The sequence below is a fragment of the Macrobrachium rosenbergii genome, chromosome 24 (assembly GCF_040412425.1).
Source record: "Macrobrachium rosenbergii isolate ZJJX-2024 chromosome 24, ASM4041242v1, whole genome shotgun sequence".
NCBI classification, from domain to species: Eukaryota; Metazoa; Arthropoda; class Malacostraca; order Decapoda; family Palaemonidae; genus Macrobrachium; species Macrobrachium rosenbergii.
In genome coordinates, this window is record NC_089764.1 from 27,523,368 (window position 1) to 27,542,291 (window position 18,924).

Genomic DNA, 18,924 nt, shown 5'->3' on the forward strand with positions numbered 1-18,924 from the left:
TTGGATTGGATGGTGATATTCGACTGATCGGTATCTCAAAATGGAACTTTTTGAATAACTGAAACCTGTTTGGATGGGATTGCCTAAAGGGTTCTAGGGGGTTTGTTTCCTTCACTTGAACCAGGAACACTAATCCAGTGACAACGTTAAAAATTTTGGGTAACTCTTGGAAAGAGGTGACAGACTCGCTTTTTGAAAGTTGAGACTCTCTTGGAAAAATGGAAATTTCATTCCAAACTTTATAAAGAAAGTCAAGTGTTTTAAAAGATAATGATCTCATCAGGAATCCTCTTTTCAGCCCGTTTACAAGCTGGGAAGAAGAGGACTTTCATTTCACATTAAAAAAAAAAAAAAAAAGGCGGTAAACCATTGAAATGTTTGGGTCTTAGCCGATTAAAAAAGTTGAGAACCCCTAATCTAAGTCATTCACAGCTTTCGGGGCTCCAGCCCCCACCCCCCCCACCTCCATCTCAGTCATTAGTTAACCTGGGAGAAAGACGAGAGAGAACCGTGTTGATGCCCAGTGGGTATTCGTGTCTCTTTATCACGTAATTGGAAGACAAGAAAAATGGGACTGAACAGAGATAAGTAGAAAATAAGAAACTTTCAAATAGCTTTATGGAGGAAGCAATTCTTTATCATTTCAAATGAAAAATAGATTAAACTTCCCCGTAGTACCTTCCGTTAATATAAGTAACCAGTCACTGTACATCCAAACAGAAACAAACTTTCTAGCATACAAAAAAATAAATGAAATTAGTTTTCTTTTGAACAGTTAGTTCACGTAATGTTATTTTCCTGAGAGAGAGAGAGAGAGAGAGAGAGAGAGAGAGAGAGAGAGAGAGAGAGAGAGAGAGAGAGAGAGTTATTCACACGCAGTTGCACCATCCATTACAAACCGCGGAAATGGAATGCAATAAGTTTCCCACAATTTGCAGACTTGGGGAAAAATTCCTTTGGCGCAGGACTACTCTAAACCACCCCGACGGATATTTGATTACGGGCTACTCTTCCCCAAGTTTTCTCTTCTCTCGTCTATTCCACGGTGCTTGTTAAAAAGGAAGAGAGAGAACCAGGAAAGGATGGGAAATAAGAAATAGAAAATGGTTATGTCAGCAACTCGAAGACAAAACCTCTCTCATAAAGCCTTTCTTCAGGGTGTCCATGCCAAGGCCAATGTGAGACAAAATTTATTTCTTTTCCACTCGCGATTGCGTGTTGATTATTTCTATCTTGTTCAATTAGGTCATTGCAGAAGGGATATGCAAGCGGTTATTAGGTCATTGCTGAGTCAGGAATTGGGGGGAGCTCGGCACTGGTGCTGAGTCAACTTCTTTTAGACTTGTAGTTGGGGAAAGCTCGATCTGGTATCAAATTTATGTGTTTATGTATACATATAAATAACATATTAGCTATATATATATATATATATATATATATATATATATGTATATGTATATATATACTTATATATATATGCATGATAGCTCTCAACACACAATTCCAACAGAAATAAATTTCTTTTAGATCTTGGTCTCTCAGGTGGTCTAGTGGCGTTACAGCGCCCTTGCCTTTCAGTTGAAAGACTTGGGTTCCCAACTCCTGATGTGAGTCAATGAAATTTATGTGTTTATGTATACATATAAATAACTGCTGAGTCGGGAAGTTGGGGATATATTGCCCATAATATATAGTTGCTCTCATTCCGATTCTTTATATATATATACGCCCTATATCCACCTATATAGACCTATATGAAATATATATATGTATATATATACTGTATATATATATATATATATATATATATATATATATATATATATATATATATATATATATATATATATATATATATATATATATATATATATATATATATATATATATATATATATATATATATATATATATATATATAATATCCTGCAGGATATTATGCAGGAGCCACACATCCTGCAGTCACGCGCAAATAGAGTGGCACAAACGGACAACAGGGACTGGGTATCGGCTCATACAGATTCCTAAAGCAAACTAGGCTGTTAATGGAGCCGGTGCTTGCATGCATGGTGGAGCAGAACCTATGCCTGTTCATAATTTCCGTGTACCCATGACGGAACAGCGTGAAATTAATTACTTGGTTCAAATCTGGCCCGATGGAGGTCTAACGCAGAACCTAAAGGCTTTGTGGGAATCTCATTAATTAAGATGACATTTCTGGCATAAATAACTTCATAACTTAATTGAAAATGCTCACCATCCCAGTGTATACAACTGATTACCTGCTTCTAAAAATAACTGTGGGATTGGAAAACTAACCTACTATCAAGTGGCTTCCATCACTGTGGTGCAAGCAAGCATGATACCAGTTGTTAAAAAAAAAAAAAAATGCTGAGAACATTTCTTTGAAGTATCATGTCAGTTTGGTATCCAGTAGCTCTTTCATTCGTTGTTATATCGACAGATACGAACTGTAAGAGAGTCTTGTAACGATTGTAAGTCTTTTCCATACATTGACAGCAGCTTTAGAGACACGTAAAAAATAAAGCTGGGTAACACATAATGCAGAAGCAATAATAATAAATAATAATAATAATAATAATAATAATAATAATAATAATAATAATAATAATAATAATTGTGCAAAGCAATGACTGAAATAAGGTGATGGTGGTGGAGAACTGAAACCAGGCAACTTTGTCTCTAAACTTTATATGAATAAAGAAATAAAGAAATCCATAAAAACAAATCATATAAAATTAAGTTGGCAAAGAAACAAAGAAGTGTGTCGTATGGTAAATACAACAGCACTTCACGATGCCACCAAATAATAAGGAAGAAGAAACCCATCAAAAGACACCAGCAAAAGCATTAGGAGTTCCATCCAAAGACTTCATATTCCTGTAGAGAACAGAGTCTCCGGGAGTCGAAAGTGGCCCGAAGTCTCGAGGAAATGCTACGTATAATGACGAAGACGTGACCGGACTGCCAGAGGAGGAGCTTGGAGTCGCATTGGGGGTGGGCGGGGGTGAGAATGTAACTTCGTCATCATCGTTAAGATGGCCTTGAGAATACGCAGTGAATCTAAAACAAGAAGGAGGATCTCGGGAGGAAAGGGAGAAGATGGGGGAAAAATTCTTAAAAGGAAATACTAGGACGAAAACCAAACAATTATTATTGTATCTATCGATTCTTCTCATTTGTGTGAATACGATCTTACAATATATATATATATATATATATATATATATATATATATATATATATATATATATATATATATATATATATATATATATATATATATATATATATATATATATATATATCAACATTTTTATCACAAAATAAGTTCCATTAATGTTTCGTGGCTGACATGTTCAGTGACCTTTGAATATGATTAATGAATTGGAATTGGAACATAAAATTTAGGCCAAAGGTCAAGCAGTAGGTCCTACAAGGTCTGTATCAAATATGTTAAACAAAATGCATTGTACATTATACGAATGATCTTCGAGACACTCGACAGAAATTGATACGTAGCTGCGTGTGTGGGTTTAAAAGTAATTGAACGGGTAACTGGGGCACTGTTCTTAAAGTAAAGTGTAAGCCCACTTGGCCATCTGAAAGTACCCAAAAGTATGTTCGAGTTCCCAGTGAGACACCGGAATCGAACCTTCTTGGTCAGACAGACAGCTGTACTTGAAATAAAAATGAATGAGCAGTGATTCATTATGCCTCATTAAGCTTTGTTCACCAGTATAACCTTGATGTCTAAAAGCACGTTTACATTTACGGTTGTGATTGCCTTAAAGTGATCAGTGTTATCGAGATTAATGCCAATCCTGTAGTTAGTAAAAAGACCGGCCTAGGGTTCCATGTAACTCTTCATCACTGCAACGCCTTGAAAGCAACAAATGAAAACCATTCAACTCTTACCTGAGTATACACTTGTGCCATTATCTGAAGTTCATGAGGACGTGCTACTCAGGATGTTGTAAAGAAACTTTGGCTTTTGAGACGACACTTCCCAAAGTTCAGTGTCACCCAACTGTGAGGTGGTCTTGTCTCGACAGACTTTAATTAAACAATTTGGAATAGACACCAGGGAATGCTGTGTTGAAAAGCTGGCGTTGACTAATAGAAGGCACCACTCAGCATGTTTTCACCCAACTCAGAAGTACCCAGAACTATTGTATTTTACGAGTACATCACTGTTAATGTAATAAAAAAAAAATACATGATTTATAATGAATTCGAGCTATACCTCCACTTTTTGTTTTATCAGGTTTGACGTTGTACCCTCATAAAGAAATATGAAACTGAAATTTTGTGAATAATTCGAGTATATGAAGTTTTGCTTGAATTCTGATCACATTTTCGCAAGTACTCTAAATAGAGAACAATGAAGTGTTTTTGATTTATCCAAAGCGTTTATATTTTTTACTCGACATTCTTTACACTAATGGTCAGATTTTCATATTTTAACGGTCCTCTCTCTCTCTCTCTCTCTCTCTCTCTCTCTCTCTCTCTCTCTCTCTCTCTCTCTCTCTCTCTCTCTCTCCACCAGTTATTGGCTGTCAGGGCTGTTTTCACTTTTCCCATAACCTCTTTTTGCAATCGTTCTTAGATGATTAATATTGCTTATTGTTTCTCTTTCCTTTGACTCCAAGTTACTGATATCACTCGTTCTGTCTCTTCTCCAGCATCCGGAAGTTACGCAGATTTTCCATTTTTCTCCGCCACGTCCACTAGAACGTGCCATCTCCTTCAGTGGATGTTTTACGACGTCTCAGCTTCTTAACGACGAAGTTTTACAATTCCCCCGTCTCCTGTTCTCCTCACCCCCTTCACTTCATCCCCCTCCACTACCTCCCCCTTTACCACTTACCCTGCACCTTCTCATTTACTTTATTTTCCCCCTCCTCATAATCTCCAGAGAATTTTACTTTGTAAAAATGATCTTCATTTGGTACGAGGAAAACCATTATTTTCCTAGCCGCAAGAACGTTCGTTACCTAGAAATTTCCAGGCTATTATTAATGGTTTATCTACTTGCTCCGTTGTAATTAACTAATCAAAAATGATTCTCAGATCAATGGAATTTTCGTAATCAACTGTTAACTTAATTTCCAATAATTATTTTTACATTTTCTGGAGTATTTCCTTTGTACAAAAAGTTTGAATATTTAAAGAATATTCATACTTCGGAGTTTTTCAGCGTGACTCTCTCTCTCTCTCTCTCTCTCTCTCTCTCTCTCTCTCTCTCTCTCTCTCTCTCTCTCTCTCAACGTATATTTTTCATACAATACTTTTAAGGAAGTTTGCAGTCTTTCACCTTACTGACCTTTTGTACTCTTGTCTTGTGTAATACTTCTCCACTCGTTTATAGATCTGGGTTCTGAATAACGCAAAACCAATTACCAAACATCGATTTCATCCACCGTGCTTTAGTTTTCTCCACGAAAATTAGTTACAAAATTCACAAAATGACAAAATCGCAGAATTCCATCGGTGGGGGACAAACTTTCCTAAATCAACCAAACTGCTTCAACTGGCCAAAAAACTGAATTTTGCTAATGACTTGTATAACGGTAATAGAATCATAATGATTAGTTGAGCGGAACGAGAATTAATGGAAATTTCTGGAAAAAAGTGTTAATTAGTTACTAATCTGCTGTAATTGAGATTGGCTGCCTCCATCCGCCGTATAAAAATTAATTAAAAATTAATTAATTATTGAGAGTTTTTATGCAAAACTTGTTAGTCATTAAATTTTTTTTTCAAAATAGAAAATTAGATTCTGAAAATGCCACCCGATTTCAGAACCAGAGAAGAGTTTAAACAAACAAGAGAATGCAATAAAGAGTATAGGCTATAAGCTTTGAAGAAACATTTTGAAGAAAGCCGGAAAACAAAAACTGTGCTCACAAACGTAATATCATAAAGTATTATGATTTCGGGAAGTTATGATGTTCGAGACTTTCTTTTATTGTAATTCACTCCCATAGTCATGAGTCGTATGGTGTGCTTCGTGCTTACGATTGGGTTTTATTGACGCACCCTGCCGTATTTGCAGTAATACATTCGAGAAACGGATATAATATATATATATATATATATATATATATATATATATATATATATATATATATATATATATATATATATATATATATATATATATATATATATATCTGCAGTAATACATTCGAGAAACGGATATAGCCTATATATCTGCAGTAATACGTTCGAGAAACTGATATGTATATATATATATATATATATATATATATATATATATATATATATATATATATATATATATATATATATATATTTTTTTATTTCAGTAATACATTCGAGAAACTGATACATATTTGATGCAATACATTTCGAAACTGATATATATATTTGATGCAATAAATTCGAGAAACTGATATATATATATTTGCTGTAATACATTCGAAAAACTGATATATATTTGATGCAATAAATTCGATAAACTGATAGCAAGAGCTTAGATCCTTCTCTGATTTGATCCACCGTCAGATTACATCTTTTATAACCAACAACCGGTAATAGCTCATCTGTCCACTGCAGGAGAGAGTCGATTACTTCTGGCCACTTCAATTTATTAATTAGATAATTCCATGTGAAATAGATAGTGCATTGGTTAGGGAACTGTCACCGCACACAGATGAGGACAAACCGTGATTATTGGCGTTAAGATCTTTCATAAGTCAATTTATCCCTTGACCTACCACAGGCAGTGTATCACTGTATCATTGATCGTCTCAGGGACCATGTCCTTCAAGCAACTGAGCAGTTGCATGTACTTGATGACTTTGGAGACTATCTCTTCTTCAGCAGTTTTAAGGGAGGAGTTGCCATCATTGCTAGCCAAATCTGTTCTTCCCTGGGTAGGTCTTCTGCGTAATGGTGCATCCCAACCTGTTCTTTGCCTTCACGAAATCAGGATGTATTCCCATGTTTGGTTCTCAAAGCTGTGTTGAGCTTCAACTCTTACAGCAACTATTCCAAGCTCTTACTTAAAGTAGTCATACAAAAATTCTTTAGTGAATGGGTCACCACTTGGGTGAGACAGCGTGTTCACTAGAGTTAGAGGCTAGCCATTTGCGTGCAAGTTTTTAGTTGGCTTACTGCTGATAGTGAACAAATAACAAAAGGAACAACGATAATTTAAATCTTTAACATAGAGTTGGGAATAACTAGAGCTATCTGAGTTGTATTGTATAACACATTCTAAGAACGTATTATGTTTTTAATGATTTTTATTTGTTAGGCAAAGGTTGTCAGCTTTCATACATGCTAGACCTATTGCATTTAAGCCACAGGGTTCGTTTTTTAGCCAACTCTGCGGAAAGCTGGCGTTTGTTGTGCAAGCAAAACATTCTGAATTACCTCTGAAATTGATCTTATGAAGTCACTGTCAAACAAATAATTTTTTTGCGAAATCTCGTGATGCCACTGCCCCTACGCACCCTTCGACTGCTTTTCGCCGGGACACTCCTGGGGGAAAGGGGGGAGGGGAGGTAGGGGAATGGGGAGTTTGTGGAAGAGGAATTCTCCGCCCCTTTTCTTCTTAGAGTGGAGGATGAATGAGGAAAAATCATTAAAAGGCCTCAAAGACAAAAGGAGAATTGAACCGAAGGAACATTTTTGGCTTCTTGTTTCCGTCGTCAAAATCTCGGAATCGTTCGTTTGTGCCTTGTGGTGGGGAAATGTGAAGTCGTGCATCTTAGAAGGAGGTTAAAAAAAGTATGTAAAAAGCCTATGATTAGACGGAAGACCTTTAATTTAGACTGACGTTTGTAGAAGGCTTTAGGTTGGCATTCTCTCTCTCTCTCTCTCTCTCTCTCTCTCTCTCTCTCTCTCTCTCTCTCTCTCTCACATACATTTACTCATATTCATCAGTCTATCTCTTTCATGTGCTTTCTGCAGAGGTGTATGCGTGCATATACAAACATATAAACCTCTCACGAAACCACAGTTACTACATAATATGTCTTTTAGTGTCATAATTGAAACACGAGCCCTTTTGATCCAAACACGCTCTAATCACTTTCGAAGAACAATCTCTGCATAATCTTAAATTATCATAAATTCATAAGATAAAAGCAGTTAAAGTGCAGTCTTTCTCTTTACTGAAATTACTTTGATAAATTATTTTTTTCAGCTTTTCGTCTAATCTTAAGAGAGAGAAAGGTTATTAAGGGGTGCATGTCATAGCATTTGTCTTTTGTCATCCAAGAATTTCTCGTTTTAGAAGGAAGGAGGAAGGACCCTTGTTCTCGCAGGAGAAGAATCTGTCTCGAAGGCAGAGGCACAAGAGAGGCGGAGGAAGTATGAAAGGTCAGCGAAATTCCTCAAAAGAGTCATGAGATTAAAAAACGGGCGAGTCGATAAGGCGACGAGAGAGAGAGAGAGAGAGAGAGAGAGAGAGAGAGAGAGAGAGAGAGAGAGAGAGAGAGAGAGAGAGAGAGAGAGAGCGGTTATTTATTTTATCATTTGTAGACATTAAGCATTTTCTTCTTTCAAGACAAAAAAAAATCAAAACAACCAACAACCCTCTATAATAACATGTTCCAAGACTTCGGCTGGAATTAAATTAGATAAATTTAATATCAATAGTCTAGCTTAGCTTAAGGAACTTTATTAAAACCAAAACCAGCGGGCAGACCATACTCTGGATAATCATTTATGATTATGGCCGTTACCATTGACGTCACGTCAAGAATAGAGTACACTATCATTGAATTTACTCTGGCCAACTAAAAATGTTGGCAATGTTTAAGAAATATCATTAGTCGTCATGCTATCTATCAAGACAAGCTTCAGATGGTTCCAAGTTATTTGAGCCGAGAGTCACTTAGAATGTCGGTTTTAGAGCCTTCAGATATGCAGCCCCAAGACTGCTGCAGTCTGGACAGCTACAGTCTGGATTGAAAACATACGAGTGCTATTTTAGCATGGATTTGACAGTCAGTATGGATGTGTTGCTGTAGGACAATAACAGTGCAGAAAATAATGAAGGAATAATAGAAACATAAAAGGATAATTCGCAGAAGGGCAGTTATCAGAGCAGCTATCGACTTTTCCCGGGAGGCGAATAAAATGCGGCATTTTAATAATAATAATAATAATAATAAATTATTGGCATTCTTTTTAATTGTATTTTAAAAGGCCTAATAACACAGACAGTCCGTATCAGTTACGGCGTTTAGTATGACCTACATACACAAACCCACACAAATATATATATATATATATATATATATATATATATATATATATATATATATATATATATATATATATATATATATATGTATAATGTGTGTGTGTGTGTGTATATGTGTGTGTGTGTGTGTGTGTGTGTATTATGTATTATTTCAACATGGAAACAGTCGCGTTTGACCTACATGGATTAACATTATTACTAGCAGAGTATTTTATTCTTACCTGTACTTGTACATTCAAGCATTTCTGTGTTTAATTAACAATGTTTTTCATTTAGTGACGCAAGGTATGAGTTCACATACTATATAGCTACAATCTATGAAGTTACACTGTATAGTCTTGCAACATTAAGAGGCGGTATTCGATTAGTCTCCCAAGCTAATTATTATGATGATAATACATACCAAATATTGAGCCATGAAGGGATGACATATTTTCCTACATATTGCATCACATGGCATCTGCATATGTTGATGTTAAGGGAAGGAAGGAAGGAAGGGACTGAGAATCCCGTTTTCTTTCACTCGATATGACTGCTTGGCTCTTGCACAGAGCAGACAGCGTCTTTGGCCCTGAAAACCAGACTCTAGTTCAGTGTCAAGGTGTTTGAGGTTTTTATGTGGCGTTAATTTTGTTTATTACTTGCTGGTTTTCCATGTCAGGGCTGTTAATAAGGATTAGTTTTATATAAAAATGGCATTTTGAGAGTCATTTCAGAACTGAGAAGGAACATACTCTTGGCCTTTGCTGCCACTCGAATATGTACGCAATTTTTTCGTTACCACTTGAAATTTGCAAGATCATAATTGCTCCCATTTATTTATAGAATGTGATTACACTATATTACATGAAAATTCTTTTTGTTCTTATCACCTATTGAATTTTTTCGATATGTTTATAGAAGCTTAAATTTCGCTCTTTTTTCGTATTTTTACTGGTTTGAACAACAATTTTTCAAGTTTTCAATACGATTTTTTTACGGAGTTCCATTTTCATTTCAACTGATAATTAAAATTCCTTTTTTTTTTTTACACTACAGGTATTGGGGAAAAATCCACTACAAAGCAATATCCTCTGAAAAAGAACCAAATGCAAAATATAGAAGAGGTGTGTCAAGGTGGAGACCTCTGGTTGGCTAAGACACTTTCCTGCCTGGTCTTGAAGATTGGTTCTGTTTAGTTCATCTCAGAACTTCCCGGCAGCGGTACTGTCTGTGCTTGAAGTTTTTGAAGTTTCATCTTTCAGGAATTTTATCCACGTTGGACGTTCATCCATTTTGAAGGTAATTATATGTTGTAGTTGTTGAGGTGAACCAATACTGCGTTAATGGGGCACTGTTTATTCAACTTTTTTTTTTTTTTACCCCAATGAAGGAATTTAGAGTTGCATTCGTGGTAGCCATCTTCCAGACAAGGATTTGGTCTTGTTTAAACACCATCCGGTGACAGAAGTGAAAGAATGGGTCTTTTACACAAGAAATTCGTGGCCTTTGTGATTAAACATTGCAGAAAGGGCTCTGTCGTGATGTTAACAAGGTCGATATGTTTTATTGGCAAAAACAAAAAATACGTTGAACAAAGTAAGAAATCTGTGACTTATTGACTGAAATATTGAATAAATATTTTTTGATTGTCCGCTGGGTCTCTGGAGGAACATGTATTTAAGTGACAAGTTGAATTTTCTGTCACTGATTGCAATGCCCAAGTTAGGTATATATCCATTCTGGTTGGAACTCAGCACAGTCGGGGTATCACGTGCCACTGAAAATGTTACCCGTGATGTCTTCTTGAACAATCTGATGATAACTATTTCGTGCAAAGGTATGTAACCGGTTTTGTAAGGCACTGGGCTTTATTCTCGGAAGTTCAGGCCTCAGAATGCAAGACGAGGGATGTGAGGGTTAGTGCTTTGTGATTCGACATAGAATCGGTGATATAGTTGTCTTTGGCAAAATCCAAAGATATTACAAATTCGTCTTTATTTTCCGAGAAGACCGGTCCCTTCGTTTATTCGCTAAGTCGACACCGTAGTGGGGTAGGGCCGTCAGTGCACCTCGTGCGGTGAACTGTAGGCATTATTTAAGGTTTTTGCAGCGTGCCTTCGGCCTCTAGCTGCAACCCCTCTCGTTCCTATTACCGTACCTCCTTAGGTTAGTTTAATGTTGACAATACTTTGTCAAATACAGGGTGAGTGTAACTTGCAGACACTGAAAATATTTATTGATTTTGGAAAGGCTGTTGTAGCAGAGCTATTTAAAAAAAAAATACGGTGTATCGCCCAAGAGTATGGGATGCCCAAATTTTAAAGGCGGTTTTATTCTCTGTAAAGTTTTAACGGAAGCTGCAGATTTAAAAGGACTTATTTGAAGACTTAGAGGTGGTTGCTAGTTTTTTTGAAAAAAAGGTAATATTTAATTTGACCTTTATTTACATTAGTTTTGAAAATATTTTGGGTAACTTAGCAGCCTAAGTTATCAGACGGCATAGTTGAGACGGTAGAAATTTGAAATGCAAAATTTTACCAAAAAGTGGACTCACTCTCTCTCTCTTGCACAGTATTCGAATTTACTAGTTCCCCTAAAGGTGATCTTGAGCAGTTTGAACTTAATTCGAAACGTGCCATTACACAGACATAGGATTGAGATCACTTGGCGTTTTAATCATCAGTGGCCTGCCTTTTGGCCTATCATGTGGGCCCTATTTATTTGTCGGTTGCAAGCTTATGGTTTTCTTGAGTAACATGCTCATTTACTATAAACTTTTTTAACCGATAGGTATTCCATTCCAATATGAGTGCCTTAATGTTCACATTTAGGTATTGATCGACTTACTCAATAAACCTGGAGCCTTGTAATTTGAAAATAATTTCGAGACTTAGTGTACAGCTAGTAAGTATTAAGTCCATATTGATGAAAATTTTTAATTCAGTGGGAGAATTACAAGCCATGATAATTTCTGGTCTAAATACATGTAGCATTGGTACTGAAAATACTTTGTATAGGTTGACAAAGAGGAGTTCTACAAGGAATGAGGAACTGGTTATCAATCTTCCTTGTGAATCTGCCTGCCGTCCACATTGAGTGTCTTGAGTATACTCTGAGGTTTGTAATGACAGGGTGGTTTAGATTTTAGGTTTGTTAACAGGTTCCATAAATATAATTTTGGTTTCCCCAGTTCTTGCAGCTTTCACTTCCCTTCTACTGAAAGCCGGCTAGATGCTCTGTGTACAGTTTCTAAATTTTTGTTTCAAGTTAAGGTACTGAACTAGCAAGCAGTTTAACACAACGTACCTTTCTGATTATCTTACGTTGAATCCTTTTTTTTTGGGGGGGGGACTAGTAGTTAACTGAGAAAAGTGTAACATTTTATTTTTACTTTTATATACTTACTTTGTAATCTGATGTGAGACCGAGTCAACCAATTAACACTGATGTACGTTACCCGTAAATGTTGTGCCTTATTTTCATTTGGAAATAAGGTCTTGATTGGAATGTTTACTGTATGTACTCTGCGACAGGATGTAGGCAATGTACACTGTTCTGGTCGTGCTTTTTTTTTTAGCAATTAACTCCAGTCATTTTGTTTTCTGCAGGAGCGGATACTGAACCGGCGCAAGATGGCTACAGCTTCTGACTGTCGTGCAATCGAGCAGAATGGCAAGGAGCGGTTTTAGTTGCGGAGCTCTTATCAGTGAAGATCTAAGGCGATAGAGAAGCTAACGCACGGGACACTACAGCATGAAAGTGAAGGAAGAAGAGATATGCTAGGACACTACAGCATAGAAGTGAAGGAAGAGGAGATATGCCAGGACACTACAGCATAGAAGTGAAGGAAGAGGAGATATGCCAGGACACTACAGCATAGAAGTGAAGGAAGAGGAGATATGCCAGGACACTACAGCATAGAAGTGAAGGAAGAGGAGATATGCCAGGACACTACAGCATAGAAGTGAAGGAAGAGGAGATATGCCAGGACACTACAGCATAGAAGTGAAGGAAGAGGAGATATGCCAGGACACTACAGCATAGAAGTGAAGGAAGAGGAGATATGCCAGGACACTACAGCATAGAAGTGAAGGAAGAGGAGATATGCCAGGACACTACAGCATAGAAGTGAAGGAAGAAGAGATATGGCCACGTTTTGTAGAGGCAGACTTAGCCCCGGAGGTCACAGAAGAGGGTGTGTGTGGTAGCAGCTACTTCTGAATGTCGTGCTACGGTGCAGAAAGAAAGTCGAGCAGCTGTATACTGTTTTGAAGATCTTCACATGGTTAAGAGGGTACAGGAACTGAAGCATAGACTACTTTTAGAGCATAGGGTAAACTGTGTGGGTCAAAGGAGACACATGAAATAAGGGGGTTTTGCACTTCTCCCGATTCTAAACAACTTAGTTGCTTAACACAACCATGCATGTCTAAGATTGGAACATTACTAGCGCAGGTCGAGCTCGACCTTCATCTATACAAACCAAGGCGACCTTACAAAGAAGTAATAAAAATGAAATTTACTGCACAAAATTTATTTACATACATTATCCCTGAGCAAATCTTAATTTGCAAGCCACAACAGCAAAAAAAAAAAAAAAACTATAAATTTGTTCGTTTTATATAGACTGGTCCAGATATTTTGAAAACCGGTAATTACCAGGGCGAGTTTTAAAAAATATTTCAAATCGGGGTACAGTCCTCTTGTACATCTTGGATTTTCCGCTTGCTTCTTGGACGTCGTTTTTTTCCACTTGCTTCTCCATGATTCTTCTATAACATCTTTGGTTTTCTCTGTAATCCGCTACCTTCTTGATTCTTCTTGTACAATTTGGGTTTTTTCTCTGTAACCCGCTTGCTTCATGGCTATTCTTGTACAGTTTGGGTTTTTTCTCTGTAATCCACTTGCTTCTTCTTGAACATCTGGGTTTTCTCTGTAATCCGCTAACTTCTTCCTGATTCTTCTTGTACATCTTGGGTTTTCTCTGTAACCCGCTTGCTTCATGATTATTCTTGCACAATTTGGGTTTTCTCTGTAAAACATAAGACACTATTAATAAACTCTACAAACTAAAAGTTTCTTTCAATAACATTAACCATATGAATATACATATACAGCTTTAGCTAGCATGAATAATACTGTCACATACACAACATGCATTAAAACCTGCCCCATGATTTACTTTAACTTGGAACTATTGCTGTCCTAAGAATACACCACAGCTTTTACTTTAAAGATTTTAAAAGTCATTACTCATTTTAAAAGTCAGGAATAACTCATTCTTTATTAAGCGAAAACAAACGTCACCTTAGTACCACCACAACCGACTGGTTGCTGTGTCTCGACTACGAGCAAATACGGCTTCGCCTACTATATACACCAAACCATAACTGGCAATAATGCCTAACCATAGTTGCCAACTATTTCAATATTTGAATTTCGAGATCCATTTTTCACCAGCACTATGAAAACACTTGAATCCGGCAGACAAACGAACCAAACCCTACAAAAGCACTTGAATCAAGACCGTTTAACCAGATAGCCATTCAAATGACCTTCATTTTAACAAACCGTAAAACGCTACCAAACAATTTACAGGGGTTAAACATTTTATACTGGGTCTCTCAAGTTCATGCTAGCAAACACTGTAATCTTCAGTCATTCTTGCTACGCACACTGCTCTTCTTACCTATCAATGTATACATATGTATTCAAACCAGCTTTATCAAAAATAAAGTATACAGTAACCCTATCTAGGATAAACCCCGATTCCCTCCCCAAATATCCTGCCAAGGACCAAACCACAAGGCAAATCTGTTGCAATTGTGTTGGCGACGATAAAAATCCTGTCATGGAATCAAGTGACAAAAACAATACGAACTCGTTGCAAAACCCGAAGGAACAGGGATCTTCCTAAATGCTATTAACCTGCCCAGCCCGCATAAATGAAGAGGCTGAAAGGATTCGACCAAGAAAGCAGGGAGGAATTATCTCCAAAGGATGAATGGTTTTCAGGACGGAGAGTTACTGAGCGTAATACAAATAATATTATTAGTATTAGTTCTAATTATTTTTCTGGCCATAATAAATAAGATTGTCTTATCACTTAACAAAACCCATAGAACTATATAAAAAATTAATCCGGGACTATAAAATAAATCACTGCCTCTGGTACACAAATACACTATATATGGTAAAAATTCTTCCTAAAGATTGTACTCTCCCCCTAAAAATTCTTCCTACTATTGTACTCCCCAAAAAAATTCTTCCTACTATTGTACTCTCCCATAAAAAATTCTTCCTGCTACTATCGTCCCATAAAAATTCTAATTCTACCGTCCCATAAATTATTCCTACTACTATCATTCCAAAATAATACTTCCTAAAACTGTCGTCCCATAAATTCTTCCTATATTTTAGTCTCCTAAAAAAATTATTCCTTCTACTGTCGTCCCTTAAAAAATTCTTGTCCCATAAAAAATTCTTCCTACTGTTGTAGTCTCCAACAAAAATTCTTCCTACTACGTTCGTCCCATAAAAATTCTTCCTACTATTGTAGTCTCCAACAAAAATTCTTCTACTACTCTTGTCCCATAAATCTTTCCTACTCTTGTAGTATCCTAAAAAAAAAAATTCTTCCTGCTATTGTAGTATCCTAAAAAAAATTCTTCCTACTACTGTCGTCACATAAAAAATTCTTCCTATGATTGTAGTGTTCTACAAAAATCTCTTCCTACCACAATCATTATTTGGTAACATTAACTACTACTACCTGCATCTGATCTCATCAGAAGAGATCAGCCGTTAACCTCCACTACAGAGAGAGAGAGAGAGAGAGAGAGAGAGAGAGAGAGAGAGAGAGAGAGAGAGAGAGAGAGAGAGAGCAAAGCGGCATGCAATAAAATTCGTACCTGGAGAGCTTATCAATAACCCATGTCTGTACCAACATGGTACGATTCGTCTGTTGGCAATATTACACGGTATGAGAACTTCATCTAGTTTTAAGAAACCCGTTTCATGAGGGAAGATGCAACCTATTCAATAAAACAAAAGCATAAAAACTTAGGGTAATATCTAACCTTTAAGAATGCAAACTATGCAAGAATAAAACTCCTTAAAAACTAGACTGTCCTCACCTGTACACTCACAGTCTCAAAAAGCACCTGTAACTAACAGTGACCTGCTTAACGTAAGCATGGTCAGTCGCTAATAGAAGCTACAGCCAAATTTATCACCTTCATGCTACCTTAACAAGACCAACGAATTATTTTAAGACAACCACAAGACTTGCCAAATACTTGCCAAATAAATCTGAATTTCAGTTGAAGGGACGACGACTGAACAGGTTGAACAGCTGTGTGGGTTTTTTTTTCAAGGAAAACTTTTTATGGAAAAAATGTAACTCTGGGCTCAGGACCATTGTCTCATGAACATTTCGATATATATAGAATTTATTACAAGACGAAACTACAAAACACAGAAATTTAGACCAAACCGACCTCGATGAAATCGAGCTTCAAACTTGAAGACTTGAGAATCTAGACACCAGTCATAATGGCACAAGACGCTAAGGGGACCCAATGTTATAATAGGACACAAAACAGCGGTTTTTGACATTGATAAAATTATTGCGGTTTTCTTTTTTGAGCAATAAAACTCTGAAGGCAAGGCTTCCTTACATTTTATGATTAACCTCTATGAATTCCCACATTAAGACAAATCTTTTCAATGGTAAATCTTACAGCAATCCCTTCAACTACGTACGAAGAGTTGCAATGGCAGGGTAATTGAGACATTTACTGATGTACTGACAGATGGATGACATTTACTGATGTACTGACAGATGGATGATCTTGCATAATGGTCTACCTTCACACCAAGCTTGAAAAACATTCAATGTGCAATTTTCAAGTACTGCAAAACTTGCGTATCCCCATCTCCCATACCAAGCCCCTTTCTCAGAGTGTTCTGAAAGATGATTTACTGAAAACATGACTGTGGGTCCTGCAACGGTAATTAACACCTCACAATTTCCACTCAATATGATGTATTGCTTAATCTCAATTCCTACAATGGCAATTACTTAAGTATGAAACCAATGGTCAAAGTTACGTCGTTGCCCTTCATGAAAGGGTTTATTATTGAAGCAAGAAAGCCATATATAAATTCTCAATCCCTTACAGTTCAAAACTTTCAAGCCAAAATTACCTACAAAATTTTCAGAACTGAGAATTTTACTTCTTGGAGAAGTGAGTTGAACATGAGACAATTTCACTTTTCGCGCCTCTATGCATGTTAATCTACATTTGTACAAAGTTTGGCTAAAATTCCTTCAACTGTTTATGAGTTAAGACAAGCTAGGGTAGCTCACGAGAGGCAACCTAGGGACAGACCACCGAGCTGTTGCAAAATACCCTCTCCATCTAAGTTAAGACCAGGGAGGGCTGGGCAGTGGCTGCTAATGACACTTATGACAACACCTGATAGTCCATTCTCACACCAAGTTTGACCAAAATCCCTTAAACCATGTTGGCAAGTATATAAAATCCCTTCAATAAAGAGTATCTGAGAGTAATCCTTTCAATACAGAGTATCAGAGAATAAAGCTTTGCACAACTCTCTTATTCATACCTGTGGAACACTATACCTGAGCTCAAGACTTATGACTTGGAATACCTATCTTCACATAATTTGATGCTGTAATCACTAAAAAATTCAATATGGAGATTACTTTGTAAACCATGGCTAAACACTTTGTACCCATTCCTATCGCACACACGGTACCCTAGGAAATAAAATTCTAACTTACCATTGGGGACATCTCATTGCAATACTGCTCAAGTTTCCCCATTTTAAGTTATGAGGAGACCGCCCTTTCTTCCGCTTGTCTAGGTTACCAAGCACCCTCTTTCTCTTGGCAGGAGGAGGTGCAATCACATCAACACAAAAGGAATATAGCCCTGGTCATGACCAAAGCCAGCCCACAAAAGATTTTTGGGGTCATGGCCCACTCTTCAATTTCCTTCAAGTCCTGCATTCAGGCTTCACCTAGATAAGGTAATAGTTTACCAATTCCAATCGACCTCTGAAAAAACATTTTCAAATATTCAAACACCTTAACAACAATAGTTCCCCAAACACCACTGACCAATATTAAAAGTTTTTCAACAAACTTATGCAGATGTTAAACAGTAAAAGAGGCAATTGTCACCTCAGGTAATATACTCAAGTTGTTATTGATTTATTTCGTTTGAGTATTGTCTTTACCACGACAGTTAAGTCTATCTTGAAATAAATTACATGAAACTGTACCTCAAAAGAATGTGATGTTCCAGTTTGATGTGCTGCACCAAATGCAATCTCCCTGTTGGACGGAAAGCAGCATAGGCTTCATGTATTCTGCAGTCCTGAAATGCAAATACAGTAAACACTTATTAAATAAACTACAAAGTCTTAATTCACATTAACCCCATTCTCTATCAGTTCAGCACTATACAAAAATATTGCAAATTCATTCTAGATAATTTGCATTTTGCCTACATAAACAAAACCTAATCTCTTTCATAAAAATAAACTTTTTGGGAAAACTGGTCAGCTTGTCGCGGTATGGTGGCGAGTGAGTGAGGGGGTGGGGTACCACCTAAGGACTAACTTAGGTTAAGTTAGTTCCAACCCCA

General features: G+C 36.8%; 1 long non-coding RNA gene across 1 annotated transcript; it reads right to left on the bottom strand.

The window, feature by feature from the left end:
- Positions 1–13,908: 13,908 nt before the first annotated feature.
- LOC136851751 (uncharacterized) lies at positions 13,909–18,656 on the bottom strand. The gene is made up of 3 exons (XR_010856968.1): positions 18,560–18,656; positions 18,057–18,332; positions 13,909–14,279 (listed from the first exon to the last, which is right to left on the bottom strand). It is a non-coding gene; the product is annotated as an uncharacterized lncRNA (long non-coding RNA).
- Between the last annotated feature and the right edge of the window lie 268 nt (positions 18,657–18,924).